Source organism: Tupaia chinensis, unplaced genomic scaffold (assembly GCF_000334495.1).
Source record: "Tupaia chinensis unplaced genomic scaffold, TupChi_1.0 Scaffold149178_1, whole genome shotgun sequence".
Classification (NCBI taxonomy): domain Eukaryota; kingdom Metazoa; phylum Chordata; class Mammalia; order Scandentia; family Tupaiidae; genus Tupaia; species Tupaia belangeri.
This window is the reverse complement of record NW_006209026.1, coordinates 606,606-617,016: the sequence shown is the minus strand read 5'-3', so window position 1 is coordinate 617,016 and position 10,411 is coordinate 606,606. Positions and strand designations below refer to the sequence as shown.

The following is a 10,411-nucleotide window of genomic DNA, read 5'->3' as shown; positions in this document are numbered from 1 at the left end:
TTCCCGATTAAATTCTGGGATATAATATTCAACTCCAGACTTGTCCCTATGATTAAGTTGGCCATTTTCTTAGTTTTTGAACTCTAATTTCTGTGTGTCTATATTTAATTTTCCTAATATAGCACTCCCTTGAGAACTTCTTGGAGATCTGGTCTGCTGCTGGTAAATTCTTTCAGGTTTTGTTTATCTAAGAATTTTCTTGTGTTTTTCTTTCCGCATGAAGGAAAATTTTGTCGGGTACAGTATTCTTGGTTGAAATTGCTTTTCCCTTAACACTTTAAATATATTTTTCCATTATTTCCTCACTCACATTGTTTCTGATGAGAGGTCTTCTGTTATCCTGATAGGATATCCTTTATATGTAACTTAATGTTTTTCTCTTGCAAATATTAGTATCTTGTCTTTGTCTGTGGTTTTAGTCAATCTGGCTATAATGTGTCTTGGAGAAGATCTTCTTGGGTTGATTCAATTCGGGGTCCTTTGTATTTCTTGGAACTGGATCTTTGAGTGCCTCTCTAAGTTTGGAAAGTTTTCTTGCAGGATTTCATGGAATAGATCACCAATGCCCTTATGAGTCGCTTCACCTTCTGAGATACCAATTATCCAGATGTTTGGACATTTGATGGTATCTAGTATTTCTTATGTATTATTCTCATTTTGGGGGGCCATTTTCTCAGTCTTCATGGTGGATTTTTCTAGGCCAGCAATTTTCTCTTCTACGTCTGAGATTCTATTTTCTGTATAATCTAGTCTTCAATTAATACTTTCAAGGGAGATTTTGACTTCCTATATTATAGCCTTCATCTCTAACAGTTCCATTTTATTCTTGTGTAAAGTGTGTAATTCCTCTTTTAGATCTTGCTAGGATTTCCTCACCTCCTGTAACTCGTCAGCTCCTTTCTCCTTTCTCTTCTGCAGTTCATTGTCTCTCTTCTCTTCCATCTCTCTTAGCTTTGCCATTATGAATGTTCTAAATTCTTTATTGAACATTTCCATGATTTCCATTGAACTGTCTGTGGATGAACAGGAGTTATTCCTTTCCCTTGGAGGGGAGGTATTTTTCTTGCTTTCCCATATTTCTTGTGGCTCTGCAGTGATTTTCAGTCATCTGATGGATGGTGTGTTTCTTCCTAATTCTTGAAGTTCAATCTGAACCTTCGGGAGCAAGCAGAAAGAGGTGGTCTGGAATCTTTTTGCCATTCTGTTGTGATCACTTTGTGCAGGAGATTCAGTAGATATTGAGGAATGTGTTAATTCTAATAGTATTTGGATGTTTGGCTATAGTTCCCTTAGATCTGTCTAGAAACACAGTAAATGAATATTGAGGAGTGGAGAGATGAGATAAAAGAAAAAGAAAAGGAAAAAGAGAGAGAGAAAAGAAACAACAACAAGAATAAAGAAACAGAAAAAAAAAGAATTAAAGAAAAAACTCAAAAAAATTATTTTTTTGAAAAAAAACACAAAATTGAAAACTGCACGGCACGAAATCACTAGTTCTCAGGAGCCATGAGGATCTTCTTCTGATGGTCTGTTTCTTGCCTCTCCTGCCTGGGTGGGAGGGGGAGAGGGGATTATTAACAAGACAAAGGCAGGGCTGAAAGCAAGAGAATACCTTAAAAACAATTTTTTTAAGGAAAAATTACCAAAAAATGACAAGACAGAAGCAGAGAGAGACAGAGACACAGAGACAGAGATGGAAGGCTAGGGGAGCTCCCTACCACTCAAGCTTGTGGGCTGGAGGCTGAATTATCAGTAGGAAATCATTTATCTTTTACCCTGAAATCACTAGTTCTCAGGAGACATGAAGAATCTTCTTCTGATGGCCTACCTCTTGCCTCTCCTTACAATGGCCAATTTGAAGGTAGGGAAAAGTCCAGAAAGATCATTAATAACATTGAATGTTAATGGACTAAATTCTCCAATCAAGAGACACAGACTGGCTGACTGGATTTTAAAAAAAAGAAAGAAAGAAGACAGAAACCCTCTATCTGTTGCCTATAAGAAAACATCTCATGACATACATAGACTAAAAGTGAAGGACTGGAAAAAGGTATTCCATGAAAATGGGAACCAAAAAAGAGCTGGAGTCATGATACTAATTTCAGACAAAAGAGGCTTTAAAACAAAAACTAGGGACAAGCAGTTAGCGTAATAGCTATGTCACTGGACTCCCATGTAGTCGACCATGGTTCGAGTCCCGGACCCAGTGGACTTAAACTCACGCCGGGTGCGTGCGTGTGCATGCCCAAGATCCCAAGCAGAGAATGAAGAAGGGATTGCAGCATGGCCATCCCCCCTTGGGGGTTATTTCTCACTTTCTATCTCTCTGTCTCTCTGTCTTTCTGGCGAGCGCATGTGCCCTATAGCAAAAACCTCTCAAAAAAAAAAAAAAACTGTATGAAGAGACAAAGAAAGGCATTATATAGTAGTAAAAGGGCAAATCCATCAAGAAGTTATAACGCTTATAAATATCTATATATCTAACTTAGGAGCACCCAAATACATGAAAGAAAGACTGTTAGATCTAAAAGGAGAGATAGACTGCAACACAGTAATTGTTGGGGACTTGAACACATCACTATCTCCTTTGGACAGATCACTTACACAAAAAGTAAGCAATGACATAAAGGATCTAAACGATAGCATTAATCAAATTGACTTAACAAACATCTATAGAACCTTCCACCCAAAATCCACAAGATATACATTTTTCTCACTCCCACATGGAACTTTTTCAAAGACTGACCATAAGCTACGGCACAAAGCAAGCCTTTACAGATTCAAAGAAACTATATCCAGCATCTTCTCTAAATGTAATGAGATTAAACTTGATATTAATTTCAGGAAAAAATCATCAAAAATACACAAATACATGGAAACTAAATAACCTGAATGACTTCACAACTACTGAAGAAATAAAGATTGAAATTAAAAGATTCCCAATCAAAGTACCAGACACATTCTTTACAGATCTAGAAAAGACAATCATAAAGTTTGTCTAGAATTGAAAAAAACACTTTCTGAAGATGACTCACGAATAGCTAAAAGGCATATGAAAAAATGCTCAACATCTCTCATTGTAAGGGAAATGCAGATCAAAACAACAATGAGGTACCATGTAACCCCAGTCAGAATGACTAAGATTAAAAAAATGAAAAATGATTAAGTGCTGGCAGGGGTGTGGTGAAAGGGGAACTCTCTTACACTGCTGGTGGGAATGTAAATTGATCCAGCCACTGTGTAGAACAACTTGGAGATTCCTCAAAAATCTACAAATAGAATAACCATATGATCCAGCAATCCCACTGCTTGGTATCTACCCAAAGGACAGAAGAATACTTCATCAGAAAAGTGCTTGCACATCGATGTTTATTGTGGCATTATTCACAATTGCTAAGTCATGGAAACAACCCAAATGCCCACAAACAGATGAATGGATAGAAAAACTGTAGCACATATACTCTATGAAATACTGTTTAGCCATAAAAAAAAAAACCCTGGCTTTTGACTGGAAGTGGATGAATAATTTGCTGCTGAGTGAAGTAAACCAGGCTATGAAGGAGAGGCATTGTATGTACCCACTTAATACCCACTTAATATATACCGAGTGTCCGCACTCTGTGACTGAAACTGATTGACTACAGGATATAGAAACACAGTATATAGATATAAATACCAGATATAGTGTGTGTGAAAGAGGAGGGTCTGAGGAAAGACATTTAGAAGAAAAATAGAGAGGCAAAGCATTAATAGGACAAAGAAATGTGGTATTATCTGTTGAAGATATTTTATAGTTTTATCAACTGTACTAGGCAGAAATGTTCAGCTGCTGAAATATTCATTTTGTAAGCTAAATAATGTGATTGAATGTATAAAAGAAAATGAAATAAAAAATGAAAAAATTTAAAAATTAAAAAAAAAAAAGAAATCAAAAGATTCTTGGAAGCTGGGACCAGCAGATGGCATAATGGCTATATCACTGGACTCCCATGTAGTCGACCACAGTTCAAATCCCAGACCCGGTGGCTTAAACTCACTCCAGGCACATGTGCATGTGTGCCTAAGATCCCAAGAGGAGAATGAAGTAGAAGGGACTGTGGCGTGGTCACCCCCTCAAGGGGTGATTTCTTGCTTTATGTCTCTCTGTCTCTCTCTGTCTTTCTGGAGAGTGCATGTTCCCTACAGCAAAAACCTCTCCAAAAGAAAAAAAAAGTCTCTGCATGGCAAAAGACACAATAATTATTGTGAATTGACAGCCCTCAGAATGGAAGAATATTTTTGTAAACTATGCTTCAGATAAGGGACCAATAACCAGAATACACAGGGAACTCAGGTGACTTACCCAAAAAAAGATGATCAACCCAGTTAAAAGATGGGAAAATGAGCAGAAAAGCAAGTCTCTAAGAAAGACATACAAATAGCCAAAAAGCATATGAGAAAATGCTCAACATCTCTCATCATAAGGGAGATGCGGATCAAAACCACAATGAGATACCACTTAATCCTAGTCAGAATGACTAAGATTATTAAAAAAAAAAAAATGGTAAGTGCTGGCGGGAATGTAGTGAAAGGGGAACTTTGCTACACTGCTGATGGGAATGTAAATTGGTCCAGTCACTGTGGAAAACAATATGGAGATTCCTCAAAGATCTGCAAATAGAATTGCCATATGATCCAGCACTCCTGGGTATCTACCCAAAGAACAGAAGAATGCTTTAGTCAGAAAAGTGCTTGCACGTCTGTTTATTGCAGCATTATTCATAATTGCTAAGACATGGAACCAACCCAAATGTCCATGAACAGAGAAATGGGTTGCACATATACTCAATGGAATGCTACTCAGTCAAAAAAAAAAAAAAACCCAAGACCCCGGATTTAGACAGAAAGTGGATGAATATGGAAGATTTACTGCTGAGTGAAGCAAGCCAGGCTATGAAGGAGAGACATCGTATGTCTCCATTTACTATATATGGACTGTCTGCACTCTATGGCCAAAACTGAATGACTAGAGAATATAGAAACAGAAAATGGTTATAAATACCAGATACAGTGTGAGAAAAAAGCAGGAAAAGGGAGAGAGTCTGAGGAATGACATTAAGAAGAAAAATAGAGAGGTAAGACATTTACGGGACTAAAAAATGGATTATTATCTGTTGATGATAATGTGTATAGTATCCCCAACTGGACTGGTGAGAAATATATTCATGTTGGGACATTCACTTTAAAAGGTAAGTAACATATGTGATTGAAGGTATAAAAGAAATGGGAACCAGCAGTTAGCGTAACGGCTATGTCGTTGAATTCCCACGTAGTCGACTGTGGTTTGCGTCCCGGACCCGGTGGCTTAGAACTCATGCCGGGCACATGTGCGTGCATGCCCAAGATCCCAAGAGGAGAATGGAGGAGAAGGGATTGTGGCATGAACAGCCCCCTTGGGGGTTTCTCGCTTTCTGTCTCTATGTCTCTCTCTGTCTGTCTGACGTGCCCTATAGCGAAAAAACCTCTCCGAAAGTATAAAAGAAATTAAATTTTAATTAAATAGTTAAAATATTAACAAATAATCTGACAGCTCATTTATAAACCTCCTCAGTGTCTTTTTTTGTCCATGTATATTATTGCTATATAAAATAGAACTCAGATTCCAAGAATGTTTTAATTTAATAATTTCTTATAGTGCTACTTTATGATTAAAAATAACTTTATAATAAAAAAGGCACATATACAAATGGAATACAACTCAGCTATAAAGAAAAACAAAATCCTGTTGTTTGACATAAAGTAGATTCTAGAAGACATAATGTCAAGTAAAATAAGCCAGGCTATAAAGACAAATTCTGTATGTGTCCACTTGACATATGTCAAATGTCTATTCTCTATGATGAAAACTGAAGGACTTGATAGCATAAAAGTAGAGATACTAATGGTAGATACTGGAAGTCGCATGGCGGTATACAAGTGGGTAGGGGAGTTTGGGAGTAAATTGCTAACAGACATAAGAATGCATGCAAGCAAGTAGAATAGGTTATGAAATGGTGAACCACAGCAAAGTAAAAAATGCTGTAGACAGCTTTTCCGATCCGCCATCTGTGGTGGAACCACCACCAAGATGCAAATTTTCATAAAAGCCCTCACAGGGAAGACCATCACCCTCAAGGCTGAACTGTCGGATACAATAGAAAGTGTAAATGCCAAAATCCAGGATAAGGAAGGAATTCCTCCTGATTAGCAAAGACTGATTTTTGCTGGCAAAGGAAGATGGGCATACTTTGTCTGACTATAACATCCAAAAGGAGTCCACGCTTCATCTTATGTTGAGACTTCATGGTGGTGCTAAGAAAAGAAAGAAGTCTTATACTACTCGGAAGAAGAATAAGCATAAGAGAAAGAAGGTTAAGCTGGCTGTCCTGACATACTATAAGGTGGATGAAAATGACAAAATTAGCCACCTTCATCGGGAGTGCCCTTCAGATAAATGTGGTGCTGGGGTTTTTATGGCCAGCCATTTTGACAGACATTACTGTGGCAAATGTTGTCTGACTTACTGTTTCAACAAACCAAAAGACAAGTAAATGTTTATGAGTTAATAAAAGAAATGAACTAAAAAAAAAAAATGCTGTAGACAGTTCAATATACATGTCCAAAAATGAAGCAAAAATAAAACTATTATTGAACATGTACACCATAATATTCAAGAAGATGAATGTGTCTATATCCTTGATTTGTTATTACATGCAACATGCATGCTTTGAAAAATACCATACCCTACAAAATCTATAATTATATATAAACCAGAAATCATAATATAAAGTCTATTAATAAAAATTTTAGAACTCTGTAAAATGAGTACTATATATATACACACATATCACATTTTTCATGTATATGTGTGTGTGTGTGTATACATATATATACACACTGTACTGTCTCAGTATATATATATATATATATACACACACACACACACACACACATATATATATATACACACATATACTTTTTAATTTGCCAGAGTGCATGTGTGCTCACCAAAGAGAGACAGAGAGATAGAGGGAGAAGGAGAAAGCATTCCCCAGTGGAGCATGGTAATGCCACAATCCCTTCCCCTCTATTTCTCCAGCCTGTTGGAATTTGGGGCATGTAAACACACATACTCAGTGTGCTACCATGTCCAGGATTCAAATGACATGGATGGCCATGTGAGATCTGGCTCCCTTAACGACCAGGCAGGCCATAGAGCTAGCCCCTATATTTAACTTTTTAAGAAACTGCCAAACTCCTTTTCAAAGTGATTGTACCAATTTACATTTCCACCAAAAATACAAGAGAATAATCTAATGTAACCCACATCCTCATCAGTACTTGATATTATCAGCATCTTGTGTTGTTTTATTTGTTTCACATTCTAATTGGTGTCCAGTAGTGGTTTCCTGTTATGGTTTTATTAGCATTTACTTACTGAGTATATTTTCATGTGGTTATTGGCATTTTGTATACCCTCTGTCATGCCTATTCAAATGTGTAGCCCATTTTCTTATTGAGTTGTCTTCCTATTGTTGAGCTATAAATATTTTTTATATACTTTGGATCCAAAACTACACATTTCTGAGAAGGTATGACAGAGGTGCAAGACCTAAGGCAGGAGGAGTTTCCAACCTGGTGCAGGGACAGGGATACAGGGTTCCATTTGGAGTGGGACAAGCCCCTACCTCTGTGTGGTCAAGAGGATGCAACTCAGCAGCTTTATTAAGAAGGCAGCTCCACACAGTCTGCAGGAACGTGCAGCACGTTTCCCTGCAACATGCACTCAGAGGCTGTGGTCAAGATTACTTTTGTCATGGTCAGCATCTTCTTCCTCCTACCCTATCACCCCAAGACCTGAGGACCAAGGGGGCACTGTACTGTCTCAGTACCATGGGCTCAGTACTTGAGCAGGAGCTCACGGAAGGCTTTCTGCTGATGGGAAACATCTCAAGGAGCTAGACTAAAGGCTCTGGACGTCTACAGCAGTGTTGACAGTCACGTGCAAGTGAGCCACTAGGAGATGGTTAGGATGCAGGTTCTGCTGCAAAGAGGCTGGATCAAATCCAAGATTTTGCCTCTCTTTTCTTTTTTTAAAAGAGTTAATAGGGGCCAGCAGGCGGCATGGTAGTTAAGGTGCTAGAGTCCCACATGGCCAACTGTGGTTCAAGCCCTGGATCTGAAGACTGCTTTCTCAATTTCTCTGTATCTTTCTCTCCCTGGTCAAGTTAAAAAATAATAATAAATTAAATTAAATATTTAAAAAAAAAAGAGTTAATATATTTCTTTCTTTCATGGCAGTGACAGATGAGAAGTAAAGAGACAGCCACCCCCCAACAGGGTCTCTATGCTATGATCCACTCTCGGCCTCTGCTGATCACGGACATGCACAGCTGGTGTGTTCGGGAAGGCCCCGTGATGTAAGCCTAGGGTCTGCCCATCTGGGTCCAGTTATAACACCACTGTACCACCATGTGTTCCCAAGATTCTGCATTTTTTCAAGTTTATTTATCTACATTTTCCATGATAGAGACAGAGACAGAAAGATAGCACCCCAACAGGGTCCTGATGCTACGATCCACCCCCAGCTTCAGACAGTCTCCACTCACAGGCACACACATGCCTGCATACTCAGGGAGGCCTGCCCCCAGGTGGAACTGAGCAGCAGCTCTAGAACTGGGCCCAGGAGGTGGCGATGCACAAGCTCTCCAGTTGATTCTGATGTATTTGAGCACTTGCAACTCTGCTAGAGGACAAAGCAAAGAGAGCTTGGTTGAGGTTGGGCATTTATTTTCTCCTTTTGAGTCCCCATATTTCCATGCCAGAGGAAGTCTATGTAAATTGAGAAGTATTGTAGTGAAAAAGGAAAAGTACAAATAGAAATGAAGATCCTCCAGTGTCCTACCTGTTTCTGGCCCCTTTTTACTGCTCCACCACGTTTTTTCATATTTTTTGATGACTCCTAGAGAATAGAAGGGCCTTGGATCCCCAATAGAACATGCATGCTCCCTCATTTCCAGACCCCTGCCAGGATACTCCACTCTCCACCCTTAAGTCCTCCCCAGGCCTTTGCCTGGCATCTTCCACCCATCCTCAGGTTTCAACCTGCAAGTCACTTACCCCATATATTGTAACTATCTGCTCATGAATCTGTCTCTCCTACTACCTCTCACACAGGGTTGGAGAGGACGTGTTTTGCTCCATAAAGCAGGGCTTTACAGAGTTCCCAGTACGACACAACCATATGATGAAATGAAATGGGAAATAGCCAAGGGAGGAAGTAGTCTTGGGAGAGAAAGGAAGGGGGTGTTGAGCTCAAGTTGGATTGTCCAACCCACACATTTGCAGATGTGAAAATTTCCAGAAAGCAGCACTGTCACCATTGCCCCTCTTGCCCCCCTCCTCCTGCACCTTCCTACTGCCTCCCAGCATCCAAGATGCTAGAAATCTTAACATGCACCAGTTCTCTGACAAAATTAGGCCGAAATCTAAGGTCTACTTCCCTAGTCCCCAGGCATGGATGCATTCTGAGAACACCAAGGTCCCTGTGCCTGAGAACAAACTGCTTTGTCCACAGGAGAACACCTGAACATCCATCTTTATTATTCATCTAAAAAGGTTTGTATTTAATTCTAGAAATGCCTCCCCAACCTGCAAATGTAGACATCTTTATTTGCTGGGGGCAGTTATAACTTGTTTTGCACGTTTGCAAAATAGAAAAAGTTACTATAATCCTAAAATAGTAAACACAATAAATGAGCAAGCATTTAGCAAATAGGCACCTACAGAGTGCTCCAAATGGTGGGGAATATAAAGCAGAAGAAATGATGTGGAGACTGTTGTCTCGGTGCATAGACTCACTTCGGAAAAGACCATTTCTTGCCTTGACTTGCTCATGATTCATCTGTCACCTAATTCTGATGTCCACCCAGGCGTTAAATGGATTTTAGACCTTTTAACCTAATCCTTCTGCCACCTCATTCATTATACCTAGAACCAAACACAAAGGGGAGCTCACTAAATATTTGTCATGGACGATGATGACTTCAGCCTGAATACCTATGGGATCACTGGAATAACTGCACGCTGCTGGGGTAGGAAGACTAAGCCTTTGTTCATTCTTCTGCTGGGCTTCCCCTGACCCGACAAGACTCCTGGCATTTAAGGCAATAAGAACAGCTGAAGGCAGGGCTCACCCAGCAGCTAGTGCTTTTTAGCAGTTATTGTCTGCTGCCTTTCTTATTGGAAAACGACTGTTTGCAATGACTGCCTGCGCACTTGCAAGAGAGAGGGAAGAGATCAAGGTGAGGCAAGGCACCTTGCAGATGCCGGAGCTCCTGTACACAGCTTGCCTTGGGCGGAGCCAGCAGTTTTCACAAACTGGGAAGGTTCA

At 39.5% G+C, this 10,411-nt stretch overlaps 1 pseudogene; it reads left to right on the top strand.

Moving 5' to 3' along the window:
* The first annotated feature begins 6,106 nt into the window (after positions 1-6,106).
* Positions 6,107-6,569, top strand: LOC106734148 (ubiquitin-40S ribosomal protein S27a pseudogene; annotated as a pseudogene).
* The last annotated feature ends 3,842 nt before the right edge of the window (positions 6,570-10,411 follow it).